Raw genomic sequence first — 17,500 nt, 5'->3', positions numbered from 1 at the left:
AAAATATTTCGCTTTCGAAATAAAAACAACTGAATTATATTTATGAATATGTGACTGCTGAACAACAATATTTGAATCTATATCTAACGTAACTGAATATTTAGTTAAATACATTTATACTACAAGATACAGTACACTGTTGAGCCTATGATCGTTCTCTGACAACATGCCATGCAAACAACGTTTTACTTCGTAGCGACCTCCCTCTTATCACAAAGGCAAGGGCGGTGCCCCTTACAGAGGACTTTATAGCCTGGAATTGAATGAACAATGCTCTTGGTCCAACTCGCTGGCGACACCTCCGCCGCAAGCAGCGACGCTCTAATCCGCCTGGTCAGCAAGCAATCATGTGGACAAAGGCGTCAATGAATTTTGCCAAGTGAGTAGTCTGTGTACATAAGGAAGTTTCCGCAGAAAAGCTCAGCTCAAAGCTCAGCTCAGCTTAAAGCTCAGCTCAACAATGAGGTGGTGGAAATCTTCGGCAATATACTCCAGAGTCTGTCAATAAAGCTATCTTGCTAACTTATTTACTTGCTTTTTTATTTTTTGTTATTTGTTCGATTTTTTTTCTTCTTCCAGAAGCTCTTTCTTTACTCTCTACTCTCTACTTTCTCTTTGCCTCTCTCTTCTCTTTCTCTCTCTTCCCTCCCGGGGTAAAATTTTTGGATACAAACTTATACACAAGGGAACATTACGTTATGTTTATTTCGTTACCTCAGATACAACATACGAAAGAACGAACGAACGAACGAACGAACGAAAGGAGAATGAAACTCGCACAGAAAACGGCAGCATTTCTTCTTGCTGGTTTCACAAAACAGAAGTTCATAATGTGGAAAAACGCGGACTCAAACGCACACACCAATGCTTCTTGGACTCCCACGCAGCACTTTACTAACGCTCAAATAAACACAAATTCTCTAACGCACTCTAAGTAAATGCTTCTAGCGGAAGCAAGCAAAATGCGTGCTCGCCCACGCACACACACACACACACACACACACACACACACACACACACACGCCTTCGGCTGCCATGTTTTCAATAAACCGTTTATTGTTGTTGTTGTTATTATTATTATTATTATTATTATTATTACCATTACTCTATTATTATTACACGCGCACATACACACACACACACATACACACACACAGATAGAGAGAGAGAGAGAGAGAGAGAGAGAGAGAGAGAGAGAGAGAGAGAGAGAGAGAGAGAGAGAGAGAGAGAGGCACCTCGACAGTGCAGTACCACCGTTCTCAACCGCTAACCCAGCAATCCAACCCTGGTGGGCAAGGATCTTTTTTTTTTTTTTTTTTGTGTGTGTGTGTGTGTGTGTGTGTGTGTGTGTGTGTGTGTGTGTGTGTGTGTGTGTGTGTGTGTGTGTGTGTGTGTGTGTGTGTGTGTGTATGTGTGTGTGTGTGTGTGTGTGTGTGTGTGTGTGTGTGTGTGTGTGTGTGTGTGTGTGTGTGTGTGTGTGTGTGTGTGTGTGTGTGTGAGGTCACAGTACTGCCCATAGAATGGGTCGTATTTCAGTTCTGAGCTCTCATCCAAGAGGTTAATAGCTCTCGATCACGAGTCTATCAAGTGATCCAATACTGTGGTGAATCACACACACACACACACACACACACACACACACACACACACACACAACCGGTTGCGCGATCTTTTGACTTCAAAAGTACAGCTCTCATTAACAAGCTATATAAAACTTTAATTCGTCCATATTTGGAATATGCTGTTTCCATATGGTCACAGAATCTCATTTAAGACCTTGACAGATTGGAAAAAGTACAACGGTAAGCCGTAAAACTGATTCCAAATATGAAAAATAAATTATACGAAAATCGACTAAAACATTTGAATCTATTTTCCCTAAAAAAAGCATAGGCTGGAATAAACTTCCTGCAGAGGCAGTGCAATGTAGTTCAGTTCGAAGTTTTAAGGTCAGTTTAGATAAACACCTAAGCAAGATGCTGTAATGCCTGCAATTTATTTTTCATTGTTTGTTTATTTGTTTGTTATTATTTGTTTGTTTATTACTTGCTTGGTTTTTATCTATTATTATCTATCAATTTATTATTATTTACTATTTACCTGTTTGTTTATCATTTAACTATACCTATGCATTTATTTTTATTATCATCATTTACATCATTATAATTTGACTTATTTATTTATTTATTTATTTATTATATTTTTTCCTCATCCGAACTAGTTATGGACCAAAAGGTCTCCTGTCAGCATGCCCCTCCTTTGTAATCCTTTAAACACCCTGAAATAACATTTTGTAGCGGCTCCATACTACCCTATTCAAAACCATTCTTCTCCAATCTAAATACTATCACATGGCGTTAGTACAAAGTATATAACAAACTCCTCCACAATTATCAAAGGATGGAAATGGGTTTGGTTTGATACGAACGAGGAGGAAGGAGACGCGGTGGCTGTTGGAGCTCCATACTATCAGCAGGGGACCCTCATCACTCAAGATGCCCGCAAGGGTGCCAAATGAACCCGTTTGGGATTGTCTCCGTCTTACGTAATCATTCTATCTGCCTCAAGATGACTCAGCTCAGCTAATTAAGTCGTATCTCTACTTGTATTCGTTCTTCGTTGAGGACACATTCGCTTATATATATATATATATACATATATATATATATAATATACATATATATATATATATGCAAAGAAATCACAAAACACACGTGATAGAATATTTTTGCAGAAACCACCGGGAAATTGAAAAAACAGATACCGAAAGTTTTCGTCTATTTAGACATTTTCTAAATAGACGACAACGTTCGGTATCTGTTTTTTCAATTTCCCGGTGGTTTCTGCATATATATATATATACATATATATATATATATATATATATATATATATATATGATGAAGGTTGAAAAATAAGTCACGAGTCTAGTTCCGAGTTTTTCATTTTATTCCTAAACGGTTTCGCTCTCTGCTTCACATTCCTCCGAAGAAACGTAGAGCGAAACCGGTCAGGAATAAAATCAAACTCGGATCTAGACCCGTGCCGTGACTTCTTTTTCCATCTTCACCAACTTGTCACAATGCCCCAGCATATATATATATACACACACACACACACATATATATATATATATATATATATATATATATATATATATATATTTTTTTTTTTTTCCTGGTCAAATGCAGAATATTTTTGGTTCGGATAAGGACACGCCCACTACTGAAGACTGTCAATTTCATTTGACAGGATTTGTTCCGTGTGATCTTCTGTCCTTTTCAACTCTCTTGAAAGTTTTTACTTTGTCCTAACACCAGACATTCTTGTACCGCATCTTTCCTCGGCCATGCGAAATCCTCAGTCCTCACTTCAAGTCCTACATCCTATCCTCCACATCCTATACCCTGTTTCTATTTCCCCATTCGACCTCCTATCTCCTCATCCTATCTTTTATCCCCTTCCTTTGTACACCCTCTCCTCCCTTACCCTGATCATCATGCCTCATCTCTTCAGCCACCCTTCTCCCACTTAACAACATCTCCCTATCTCTTACCCTATTCTTGCCTACATCTTCTCCATCTCCTACCTCTACCAAACCCGTCTTTAGTTAGGCATCCAACTCCTTATCCCCCTTGCACATACATCGTCCCTCCTATCCATTCATCCCCCTTTCTCCCTCCTCGCTATCTCTGTCTGCCTCCTATTCCAGTCCCGTATACAAGACCCCACTCCGTTCTACGGCGAGCGAGCTTGCGGACCATCCATCACTGGGTGAGGCAGCTGTGCCCAGAGCCCAATAGCAGAGTCGCAGCCACAGAGACACCCCCCCGCCCCCCCCCAAACACCCCCCCACATCCCCCCACCCCCCCTATGTCCCCCCAACCTCATCCCCTAATACTCCTCATGCTCTAAGTGGAACCGAATTTGACTCCCGAAGAATACAAGCTACTAACACTTGATCATGTAGTTCGAGAACGTTCGTCGAAGTTTGTTCAACGAGACCAAACGTAGACACTTAGATATTTTCTGATGTTTGGTTGTTTGTGTTTGCAAACAATTATAATTTTTTTTTCAAGGACACCTGTATCCTTCAGAACGCTTCTGGGTAGGACATTTCTAGTATTAAGACAACAATCTTATCTCTACGGTTACTAGAAGATCTTCAAGAAAAAGATGTTTAACCCTTCAAGACATTCTTAGTCAAGACAAAGTTCCTACAAGATCAACAACATTTCACAATAATCCGTATTGACAGCGCAGGGATACTACTGAAGAAGGACATTGAGACAAAAATAATATTGAGCCAATATATTGTTTCAATAAAGTCCGCTTTACGATCCTTAGGTCCATTACGTAGACTTTACCCATATCTTCTTTTTAGCTCCATATCCCACAGATAACCCGCGTTCCACGCAGTTATCATGACTTATTACCTCAGCTTATTGTAATATTCATAAAGTTTAGAATATTGCCTTAATTATCATTATAAATTAATTACATAATTATCAGTATAATTATCATCAAATTAAGAACATTCTTAATTATCATTACAATCACGAATGTCCCCTTAGGCCTCAGTATCCTACTCTTCTTCTTCTTCTTCTTCTTCTTCTTCTTCTTCTTCCTCCTCCTCCTCCTCCTTCTCTTCATCTTTGTCCATTTCCTACCTCCTCCTCCTCCTCAATTTTTTTCCTCTTCCTCTTACACTTTCTCCTTTTCTTCATCCATGTCCTCCTCTTCTTCGTCTTCCTCCACGTTCTCTTCCTCCTCCTGTCTCAATTTCCTTTTTCTGTTCCTCCACATCGTACTCCTTCCTCCTCCACTTTCTCCTCTTCGTCTTCCTACACTGCCTCCTTTTCTTCTTCTATGTCCTCCTCCTTGTTCTCCTCTTCTTCTTTCTCATTTTGATAAAATTTCTACCTCCTCTTCCACCTCCAATTCTTCTTTCCCTTCCTCTTATTTTCCTCCTCCTCTTTGTTGCCGTTCTCTTACCTCTCCTCCTCCTCCTCCTCCATTTCCTCGTCTCCTTCTTCAAAATCTCCCTACTCCTCTTCCTCTTCTTCCTTCTTTCCTTCCTCCTCCCTATCACTACATATTTTCCCTCACCCACGATGCACTACTGTGGCGCGTTGGTATCGACCTCACTTCGCAATTTTATCGAGTTAAATGAAATCCTTTACGCAACTAAAAATCCAAATTCATTCCTTTCCTTCCTTCCTTATCTTTCTTACTTTATTATCATTTTCTTCCTCCTTTCCCTACATTTCCTTCTTCATTTTTTCCTCCTGTCTCCGTTTCTATTACATGTTATGGTAGTGTTACTGGGAGCGTGCGGTTTCATTCTTTCCAAGTCGTATGTTCGAATCCCGCACTCCGATTCACAGCAGCGACTGTTATCTGCGTCAAGAAACCTAGAAACGTCTTCTGGTGTGTAGTCTTCACCACCACCACCACCACCACCACCACCACCACCACCACCACCACCACCACCACCTTTTCCTGTTGTTTCTTTTCCTCATCTTTTTCCTTCTTTCATTCTATTTTTTTTCTTCCATTGGATTTTTCCTCTAGTTTCCTTTTCTATCTCTACTATTAAATTCAATCGTTCCTATACTTCCCTCTATTATTCTATCTGTTTCCTCTTCCTTGTCCATCTCTTCTTTCTACCAAAAATTGCTGCCTCCACGCCAAAATGACTAATTTCTTTATTTTCTCATTTTCGTTTTCCTTCGTCCTCCGCTATGCATGTGATTTACTTAATATTTTTCCTTCTTCTCTCCCTCTCTCTCTCTCTCTCTCTCTCTCTTCCTCTTTCTGTGTCCACATGTTTCAATTAATTTGCCCCATATATTTCTCTTCTTCTTTTGTTTTTCTTTTCTATTCTTTTCTTTTGAATTTATTCTTCGGCATTTCCCCAATGGTCGTTTCAGTTTTTGCTTCTTCTTTTTTTTTTTTTTTTTTGACAATCCATCTCCCTTCTCCAACGCTTCGTCGCCAATTAGTTTTTCCTTTTTTTACTCCACATTCTTCTCCTTCTCTTTCTCTTCCATCACCATCTCTTTGTTGATCTATCTGTCTAAAATCTGGGTACATATCGCAAATATTAGACAAACGAACTTTCTAGTTCCTGTACTTTTTTATCATCATATTTTACTCTTTCATGTAACAGTTGTATATACTACGATTCTCTACTTAAACACTCTCTCCTCCATTTCAGATTATTTGCAATGTTTTCAAAGTAAAAATACAAAGACTGTACAATTATTGGAGTTTCTATTGATACACTCATTTGAATATCTTGTTTATGTCAAAAAGTTATTGCAGTTGATAAAAATAAATGACAACTCGTTTTCTTTGCCGGGCGACCTAATTTGGAAAGTCTTCCTCTTCCCATTTTCTATCGTCCCTTCTTGTTCTATCGGTAACGTCGACACACTTGATAATGTTATTCTGGTTAGAGGTAGACGATTTTATTCGGTCAGAAACCAAAACGTCCACTCCGCAGTGGGATTAAACGCTTATCCATTTTAATCTTTTTCACTTTAATTTCAGTTAAAGTATTTCTGTGCTTGAAGCATTTGCAGTACTTCTTCGTTAAAACAGATTTCCTTATCAATGGTTGTCATTTGCTGTCTTGGATTCCAGACAACGTGTGTGTGTGTACGTGTATAGTAATGCGCACATGTATCCACGTTTGTATGTATTTATATATCTTCTTATATTGTTGTATAAACTCAACACGTGCTTACATACACAGACGTACATACAGATAGACGCGCGCAAACACGCACACAAACACATACACACGCAAGCGCACACACACACACACACACACACATACACACACACACATGTATATTCATGTATAGTAATATGAATTCTATCCCTTCTTTCTTTTCTTTTTCTTTCTCTCTCTCTTTCTCTCTCTCTCTCTCTCTCTCTCTCTATCTCTATCTCTCTTTGGTTTCCCTTTGCAGTGGTGACATTCCCATACTCGAATAACACCACTTGGCTTTAACTAGAATAAAATTAGTAGAATAAGTATTATATATATATATATATACATATATATATATATGTGTGTGTGTGTGTGTGTGTGTGTGTGTGTGTGTGTGTGTGTGTGTGTGTGTGTGTGCATATGTGTGTGATATGCATACCTCCACATATGCATTTTCAAACACCATCATGTCACCATAACCTATACTTTCCCTCCAAGAATTTCCAAATCTTTTATCCATCATTCTTTAAAACATATATTTTTTCTTTTTCCTCTTCTCGTCTCCTTTCCTCCCCAGCCTCTCTCTCCCCTCACTATTTCATCTTCTTTTTATTGCCATTCTAATTATCCCTCCCTTTATTCACCTCCACCTCCCTCCCACCCCCTCCCTCCTTTCTTCAGGCTCCGCCTCCATATTCGTCATCTCTGCCACTTTCCTCCTTTTCTTCCTCCAATTTCCCCGTTTACTCCAAAGACTTCCGCACCATTAGCTCCTAACTCCCTCCACTAAATCTTTCTCACCTCCTCCTCCTCCTCCTCTTCCTCCTCCTCCTTGGCCTTCATTCTCCAGCTACCTCCTCTCTCTTTATTTCACCCTCCTCCGTCCTTGCTTTCTTCTGTTTGTTCCCATATTTCTTATCTATCGTTCTCATTTTTTATAGTCTGGATTCGTTTTCTATAGTTCCGGATGGCTCAGGGGCAGCGGTCTCGCATCACGCGTGTATACAGTCTGGGTTCGAATCTACAGGGTATGGCTTTACACGTGTAAACAAAATATGCTTACATTTAAAAAAAAAAATTAAAACAGATGAGAGAGAATATGGCAGGGAAGGGCAAAGGAAGATGTGTTGGGAATAGATTTTATTGCCCTAACGTTGCGACCATCTTGGTCTTCTTCAGAAGAAGACCAAGTTGGTCGCAACGTTAGGGTGATAAAGTCTATTCCTAACAAATCTTCGTTTGCCCTTCCCTACGCAATTCTCTCATATACTTAGATTTTGCCAAACTAGATCGATGCTTTATTCGAAAAATCAAAACGAAAGGGAATTAACCCAAGCGCCTTACGACTACATGCACTTCCTGAGCTTAGCTTTAGGTGTACTGGGTGAACTTGGGTGTACCCAATCTAGTCATTCCCCCCAAAAACGTCTGGGTGGAGATGGACCAGAGGAGAGAACACCCATCTTTGGACGTCGAATCTTCTCCGATAGGCCGCTTCACACTGGGCAAATTACCGTCAACTGTTGTGAATTTGAACAGTTAGAAGAAAATTTTAGTGGCAGTATTCTAGAGTTCCCTAAGAACGTTTCTACAACGTGTCTAACTTTTGTCAAGATTTATCCTCTCTTAGTTTGCCAGTTCCTCGGTTTATGACGCAAAGGTAATTTGACATTTGGATTTTTCGAAAAACGGGAATTTTGTAACCGAAGTCGTTTCTACCCAAACGAACTCAAAATGGTCGGCGGTAATCTGCCCAGTGTGAAGCTTCACTTAGGTTCTTCAACCCGAGGTGAACGAGAAGTTTTTCTAAAAAAAAAAAAAAAAAAAAAAAAAAAAAAAAAAAAAAAAAAAAAAAAAAAAAAAAAAAAAAAAAAAAAGACAGGTTGCAACCTACTGAATTTCGTCTCCCAAATTCCACGCTTACACAGTTCAAATTCATCCTCTTCCCCTCTTTTCATTCGTTTTTTTTTCTTTCATCTTTCCTATACTTTCCTTTTCACTTATGTCTCTTCCTTCTTCGTGTTTCTGTTTCTGTTTCTTACTTGAAGCCTTAAATACTTTCCCTCACAATTCCTTATTCCATAACCATTATTCCTCCCTTTTTATTCCTTCCCCTACTTCATTGCGTCCACAAATCTCGCAGTGACATTTTCCTCTTTATCAACTCCTCCTTCTCATCCTCTTCCTCCCCCTCCTCCTCTTCCTCCTCCTTCACTTCCCCTTCCTCCTACTACTCCTATATTTCCTCCTCCTCCTCCTCCACTTTATCTTTTCCCCCTCCTTCAGTTTCTCTTTTTCCTCCTCCTTCACTTCCTCTACTTCCTCCTCCTTCACTTCCCCTTCCTCCTACTACTCCTATATTTCCTCCTCCTCCTCCTCCACTTTATCTTTTCCCCCTCCTTCAGTTTCTCTTTTTCCTCCTCCTTCACTTCCTCTACTTCCTCCTCCATTTACTCTTCTTCCTCCACTTGTTCTTCTTCCGCTTCCTCTTCCTTCTCCTTCATTTACTCTTCCTTCTCCTTCTTCACTTCGTCCTCTTCATCATCATCATCATCCTCCACTCCACTTTCTCTTCCTCCTCCTTCTTTCCTTCCTATTCCACTTTCTCTTCTTTCTCCTCCTCGTCCATTTTCTATTCTTCTTCTTCCTCCTCCTCCTCCTCTTCTCTTTCTTCTTTCCTTTCCATTGTGACCTATTTCACATATCCTATAATGTGGAAGACACCAAACATTTTCATTCAGGCGAGGGTCCTAACCCAGACTAAACAAAGGACACCGCCACCAAGTCCCCACCCGACCCAGTCTGGGACCCAGACACCACCTGAATAAAATCGCCTGGCGATTACCTAAACACGAACCAACATGTTGAACAGGTAAACGTCTTTTTTCAGACCTTTTCCTCATAGATCACGAAGGGAGAGGATTAAGGGAGAAGATGAGGAGGCTACGCCAGGAGGCGCTGAGTAGGCAACAGTCATTCCCGGGAACTGGAAAGGAGCGCGGGACTCGAACCCACACTTGTTTGAATGTGAGACCAGCACGCTACCGATTACGCCACTAGCGAACATGCATTAAGCTTAAGTCCGCTTCTGTTAACTCTGTCACTATCTCTCCCCTTTGGAACATTCCAGAAGTCCTTATCTCCTTCTCCTATCTCCAAGCTGATCACCCGCGTCTCCTCGGCTTCGATATCAATCTCCTTAACCCATTCAACTCCGATGACAAGATGTCTTGTCATTTGGTCAAATAAAACAAAAAATCATAAAACACCAAAATGTTTGATCAAACACCAGAAAAATATGACGTCAATCCTCGCTTCGCTCGCAGCGAAGCGAGGATTGACGTCATATTTTTCTGGTGTTTGATCAAACATTTTGGTGTTTTATGATTTTTTGTTTTATTTGACCAAATGACAAGACATCTTGTCATCGGAGTTGAATGGGTTAATCTCCATATCCTTAACGAGGTCTTTTATTCTTAATATTATCTTAACACAACTCCTTTAATCTTCACCTTAACGAGTCTTTCTTCACCCTGACCTTGTTAATGACCTTCGCATCGGCATCGTCTCGTAGAGTCGATATTCCGATCACATACTTTAGTCTCTTCGCCCTTAATAACACGCTACCTGCGTTTTACGACGTGTCATTCATTGTAGCCGTCAAGTCAGACAATTCTATTCAGTATAATAAAACGCCCGGTTCCATTTCAGTATCACGCAAGCACTTTTTCTCGCTTTTCTTTTAAGCATTTGAAAGATCCATTTTTTTTTCCTATGGAATGGTTATGTTAGGTTAGGTTAGGTTAGGAGCTACCGGACAACGTAAATTTTAAGTCAAATGTTCGTTCTTGCGTGATTCTGGAATTTTATCAAACTTCTCTCTCTGCAGCAAAGATATTTACAGAATAACCAAATCTGTCTCGATTAACCTTTTTGACACGTTTATTCTACATGTCGTCAGGTGATCTTACTCAGTTACGGAAAACCTCCACCGAAACACGAAAAGAAGTAGACAAAGAAGGATAAGATGAAGAAGAGAAGAAGACAAAAAAAGGAGAAGAAGAAGACAAAGAGGAAGGAAAAGAAGAAGACAGAGAATACAAAGAAGGAAAAGAAGAAGAAGACAAAGAAGACAAAGAAAAGAAGAAGAAGAAGAAGAAGAAGCGGGATGAGACGATTGTGGCTCTCAGCTCGGCTTTAAGCTATTAAAGTTTTTATTCGGTTGAGAGGGAAGCCCAATATCTAAACCATTCAAAGGTAGTTAACCCTTTCATGGAGAAAAATGGCCGACATGTTTCAGTTTGATCCTAGTCAAGGGATTATAACGAGATGAGAAAAACTCCCAAAAGCAAATGGATCAAAGTCCGCTTCGATTAAACTAATAATTCTTAAACACATTCCTGACTTTCCCTACACGTAAAAAAGCCCAAACTACCTTACAAGGAAGGTTAATTAACAAACTTATATCTATAACATTTAACTCCCCTTATGACCTATTCAACTTTATCTACAAATCTCTCTAGCATCTTTATCAAAACGATCTCCTCAAATCTTCTTCTCAACGATCTGATCTCTCCCTTAATCATTGCTTCCTTGACGACTTCCTCAATCTCGGTATTAAGAACATAAGAACATAAGAATAAGGGAGACTGCAAGAGGCCATAAGGTTTACACTAGGCAGTTCCATGTTCCTTAGCATCTTTGATCCCCATCCATAAAGTTATCTAATCTTTTCTAAAAACAATCGTTTTTGCGTTCATTACATAGTTACTAAGTCTATTCCATTCGTTAACCACTCGGTTGGTAAACCAGTTATCTTATATCCTTCTTAAACCTAAATTTGTCCAATTTAGTTAAATTACTATGAGTCCTGACTTGTCTTAATATGATGACCTTGACATCGCTTTTCTTTTGTTATCTTAACCACTTCTTCAATCAAGTTATCTATATGATGTTAGAGCGCAGGTGGCGCAATCGGAAGCGTGCTGGTCTCGTATTCGTTTAGCTGTGGGTTCGAATCCCGCACTCTTCTCCGATTTCCAGCAGCGATTACTACCTACCCCAACAGTCCCCAAATAACATAAGGGAAGGATACTCAGCGCCTCCTGACGTAGATTCTTCATTTCCAACACATTTATGTACCTTAGCCATTCTGGTAAGATTTAGAGTGTGGGTAGATCTAATAGAGGTGTTCAAGTGGACCAAAGGATTTAACATGGGTGACGCAAACAAGGTCATCATATTAAGACAACAAGGCAGGACTCGCAGTAATAGATTTCGATTGAACAAATCTAAATTTAAGAAGGAAACGGACAAGAATTTGTTTACTAATAGGGTGGCGTACGAATGGAATAGATTTAGTAACCATGTAGCGAGTGTTGAAACCATGAGTTGTTTTGAGAAATGGTTAGACAACTTTATGGACGAGGATGACAGGCGGTAGTGGACATGGAACTGCCCAGTGTAGGCTTTATGGTCTCTTGCATTTTCCCTCATTCGATGGAACCATGTCCTTCATTCTTTCAACTATTTCTCTCAACCCAAAACCAAATCTTCAATCCTTCCACTTCCATCCAAGTTCTCTTCGTTCTCGACCTCCTCCTCGACTTCCTACTCGAAGATTATTTCAGGGATAATCGAAAACACACTTTTCAAGGTATTCCTCAACTTTACCATAAAAAAGATCTCTCCTCATTCTATCTCCTCGTCCCTCTTCTCTCCTCTTTTCCTTCTCTTTCTTCTCGTTCCCAATCTTCCTCCTCGACGTCGATTTCGTCTCCATCCACGAAGTCCTTCTTGGTATCTTATTCAATTTCACACTGGCAGGGTGCCAACTGAGCCTCCAAATGCATCCGTAGCCAACCACCATCACCCTGTCTTCAGTACAACATCGAGCAACACCCTATTTTTGATACAACAATGAGTATCACCCTATAGACCATCCAGCACCCCCCTATTGTTATACAACAACGAATATTACCCTATATCTAATAGACCATCCAGCATCACCTGTTGTTATACAACAACGAATATTACCCTTTATCTAATAGACCATCCAGGATCATCCTATTGTTATACGACAACGAATATTACCCTATATACAATACGACAACGAAGTAGCACCATTTGATGCCACAATGAATATCACCCTGTCTTCAGTACAACGATGAGGAACATCCTATTTTTGGAAAGTCTATGAGTATCACCCTATATTCAATAGACCATCAAGCATCACCCTATCTTTATACGACAACGAATATCACCCTATATCTAATACTACATCAAGTGGCACCATTTATTTGATGCAACAATGAATATCACCCTGTCTTTAGTACACGATCGAATAGCACCCTATTTTTATTGCAATAACGAATGTCACCCTCGAGTATATTCAATGCAACATCCAGTAACACCCTATTCTCTAAATAGAAAATGGGTATCCGTCTATCTTCATTACATCAACTGAACATCACTCTTATCTTTATTACATCAACTGAACATCGTCCCTTATCTTCATTACATCAACTGAGCGTCACCCTTATCTTCATTACATCAACTGAATACCCTCCTGGGTTCAATACATCAATTGATTATTACTATCTTCAAGACATCAATTATCACCCTATCTATAGTACAATCATACACTTCGAAATTCTGTATTCCTCTTTTCAACATAATATATCTTTTGCCCTAATTTCGAGGTCCCTATGTCCCTCTCTGTTCTCCCCTAATGCATTTCTCTTCTTCCTTTTTCTCTCAACTCTCTAATTCCCTTAATTTCCCTGGTTCCATCCTATATGTCCCCAACTCCTCTTTCTTACACATTTTTTTCGCATTTCTTTTCATCTTCCTGCGTCTTTGGGTGACTATTTCTATTTTTCTTTTTTTACATCTCGTCTTTCTTCCCTTGTTCCCTATTTGCCTTCTCTTCCTTTTCTCTCCATGTTTCTATTTCATCGTGATTTTCCATAAACATGTGTGATTATATTTACATCAAATAACTGTGTGTGTGTGTGTGTGTGTGTGTGTGTGTGTGTGTGTGTGTGTGTGTGTGTGTGTGTGTGTGTGTGTGTATGTGTACGTGTGTGCGTATAGGCGATAGAGAGAGAGAGAGAGAGAGAGAGAGAGAGAGAGAGCGAAAAAATAGGAAAGTAAGAGAGAGAGAGAGAGAGAAAGAGAGAGAAAGAGAGTATACTTCCAACCTCGCTCCTTGTGTTCCATCCATCACGTTTTCCCCGTCAGCCCTGGACTGTCCGTAAGCCCTCCAAGAAAGGATGACCATCCTGACGGGGACATCAGCGGAGGAACCTTCTCCTCTCCCACTTCGGGAGCAAAACCTCTTCTTCTTCCCTTCCGCCCTTTCCTCCTCTTCCTCCTACGAGAGGCGTCCCGCGGAGAGTTGAGAGGTTCCCTCCCGCTTCCAAAAACTTTCCCTGGTCTTTCCGATCTGCTCTTCGGCGAGACCTGAAAGCGGAAGGGTTTTTCGAGAAAGACCCTCTATAAACTAGTCTCCTTCCACAGGCGAACCTATAAAACGAAAAAGGGACAGTAATGCTTTCGGTTGACGGGCAACTCCCGTCTACTGCCCGTCCGTCCGAAAGCCTCCGCGGGCCTTGTCGTAAGCCCGCGGGCTGGGCTGTCCTAAGACGGGTGCCCGTCTATAAGCCCCGTGCACTCTGTCTCAGTCAAAACCACTTCTCGGGTCGTAAACAAACCCGGGTAATATACTGTTTCCCCCTTCCCCCACGACGACCGTACCCCCTCACACGCGTGCACGCGCGTGCACGCACGCAATTACGTCAGCTCATAAAGGCTGATGTGGAAGAAAGAAGAGCAGCTAAATGATGTTGTGAGCTCGAACCGGGTTCCAAATGTGTTTAGACATGCAAACATACACATTCGCTCATTTCCTTAGCCGTGATAATTTGCAGTATTGGATACAATTAGATGTACATACTCACAAACTCACAAGTATGCACGCAAATATACCTGTAGGTATACACTCATACACACACACACGCAGACACGAGGGAACACAATTTCATTACCTCAAATAAATAAACATGATACACACGCGAACAAACATTAAAAAAAAAGCATAAATAAACAACCCCTCGGGCATTTTCATTACACAAAATGGCACATGAATTCAAATATATATACAGATGTACTGCATATACATTCTAGCCACAAATAGCGCACGCACAAAAATACGTCTGCACATATGAAAACTTGCAAAAGTCGTCTCATATGAGGAATTGCGAATAAGATATTCAGACTCATTTCCAAGGGGATTTTATGTTGCGGACACAAGAACATCTACACGACGAGGAAGAATGGGGAGTGTAACAAGAAAACAAGTAAAATATATCAAGAAAAAAATGAAAACAAGAAAAATAAATCCTGAAAACATGAAAACAAGAAAAATAAATCATGAAAGAAAATGAAAGCAAGTAAAATAAATAATGAAAAAAGCGAAAACAAGTAAAATATACCATGAAAAAAATAAAAACAATAAATCATGAAAAAAATGAAAATAAGTAAAATAAAACATAAATAAAATGAAAAAAGTAAAATAAATCATGAAAAAATGAAAATAAGTAAAATAAATAATAAAAAAAATGAAAAAGTAAAATAATGAAAAAATTAAAACAAGTAAAATAAACCATGAAAAAAATGAAAACAAGTAAAATAAATCATGAAAAAAATGAAAACAAGTAAAATAAATCATGAAAAAAATGAAATCAAGTAAAATATATCATGAAAAAAATGAAAACAAGTAAAATGTTTCATGAAGAAAATGAAAACAAGAAAAAAAATCATGAAAAAAATGAGAACAAGTAAAATAAATCAAGAAAAAAATGAAACAAGCAAACATCTGCATAAACTACTCATGTGGGTGAGTTTATTATATCCATGTGAATATCTGACACACACACACACACACACACACACACACATACACATGTACACACACAACTATGCTACGCCATGATCAGTATCACATACACATGAAGAAACATTTATTTTTTTAAAGAAAATCACTCAAACACATGGGAGCACCAAACTCAAATAAATAAATAAATAAATAAATAGATAAATAAAATAAATTAAAAAATAATGCTGGTACATGCACGCGCGCATGCACGCAGCTCGCTCACACGCACGCAAAGGGAATGTATAACACACGCACACAAAGGGAGTGTATGACACGTACGCAAAAGCATATGACGACACGCACGCAAAGGGAGTGTATGACACACGCACGCAAAAACTTATGACACGCACGCAAAGGGAGTGTATGATACACGCACGGAAAGGGAGTGTATGGCACACGCACGCAAATGGAGTGTATGACCACACGCACACGCACGCAAAACTTGCTTTCGTAATGTATGACTCCACACGAATTTTATATCTCGAGATTTCCAAGACATTTTCTTCTTGCTCGCGAGTCATACACGAGGAGCTTTATGTCCTCCCGAGGGAAGTCACGGCTTCCTCCTCCTCCTCCTCCTCCCTCCTCTTCCTCCTTCCTCTTCCTTCCCCTCCTCCTACTCCTCTTCCTACTCTTCCTGCTCCTTACTTCCTCCTCCTCCTCCTCCTCGTCCCTCCTCATCCTCCTTTCTCCCTCTTCTTCCTCCTTCCTCTTCCTTGCCCTCCTCCTGTTCCTACTCTTCGTTCCTTACTTCCTCCTCTTCCTCCATCTCCTCCTCCTCGCTCCTTCGCTTCCTCTACGTTCCTCTTTCCCCTCCTAGTTCCTCCTCCTTCCTCTCCTCGTTACTCCTCTTCCAAGTCTTCCTGCTCCTTGCTTCCTTCTTCCCCTCCTCCTCCTCCTCCCCTCCTCCTCGCTCCTCCGCTTCCTCCTCACCCTCCTTTTCCTTCCTCGTTCTTCTTCTTCTCCTATGTTCCTCGTTCCTCTCCTGGTTCCTCCTCCTTCCTCTCCTCTTTACTCCTCTTCCTACTCTTCTTGTATCAGCTACTGTTCCTCGTGTCACTTCCTCCTCCTCTTCCTCTCTTTCTTCCTTTTCCTCCTCGTTCTTCCGCTCCCACGCTCCTCTTTCCTCCTCTTCCTGATCCTCGCTTCCACCACCGCTCCTCGTTTACTCTCCTCCTTCTCCTCCTCCTTCTCCTCCTCGTTCTTCCTCTTCCACTCTCCTCTTTCCTCACCTTGTCCCTTTTCCTCAAACTTCTCGTTGCTCCTCTTCCTACTCCTTGCTTTTCATCTTCATTCTTCTTCCACTTCTTTTCCTCATTCTTCCTCTCCCTCCTCCTCCTCCTCCTCCTGGTCCTTTCCCTCCTCGTTCTTCTTCTTCCACGTTACTCTTTCCCCTCCTCGTTCCTCATCCTAGTCCTTCTCTTTACTCTTCCTATTTCTCAATTATGCTACTGCTCCTTGTTTCTGCTCCTCCTCCTCCTCCCCTAGTCCTCCTCCTCTTCCTCTTCCACATTCCTCTTTTCCCTACTCGTTCCTCCTAATTTCGCCTCCTCGTTACTCCTATTCTTACTCCTCGCTCCTCCTCCTCCTCTTCCTCGCTCCTCCTCCTCCTCTTCCTCGCTCTTATTTTTGCTCCTAATTCTCGTCTTTAGTCCTCCTTAGTTTAGTTTTGATAAGTCCATTCGTGATTATCTTCTTCGCCAGCAAAACACAATTTGCTTCAAGAGGGAAAAGTCATCACTTCAAGATTGGTTCAAATCTGTCTCAATCCATTTGCGAGTGTGGAGATTTACAGATATGTATGCAGGTACACAATGAAAAACGTACACATAATACACACA

This window comes from Oratosquilla oratoria, chromosome 5 (assembly GCF_046742065.1).
Source record: "Oratosquilla oratoria isolate Oo_2021 chromosome 5, ASM4674206v1, whole genome shotgun sequence".
NCBI classification, from domain to species: domain Eukaryota; kingdom Metazoa; phylum Arthropoda; class Malacostraca; order Stomatopoda; family Squillidae; genus Oratosquilla; species Oratosquilla oratoria.
This window is presented reverse-complemented; position numbering follows the sequence as displayed.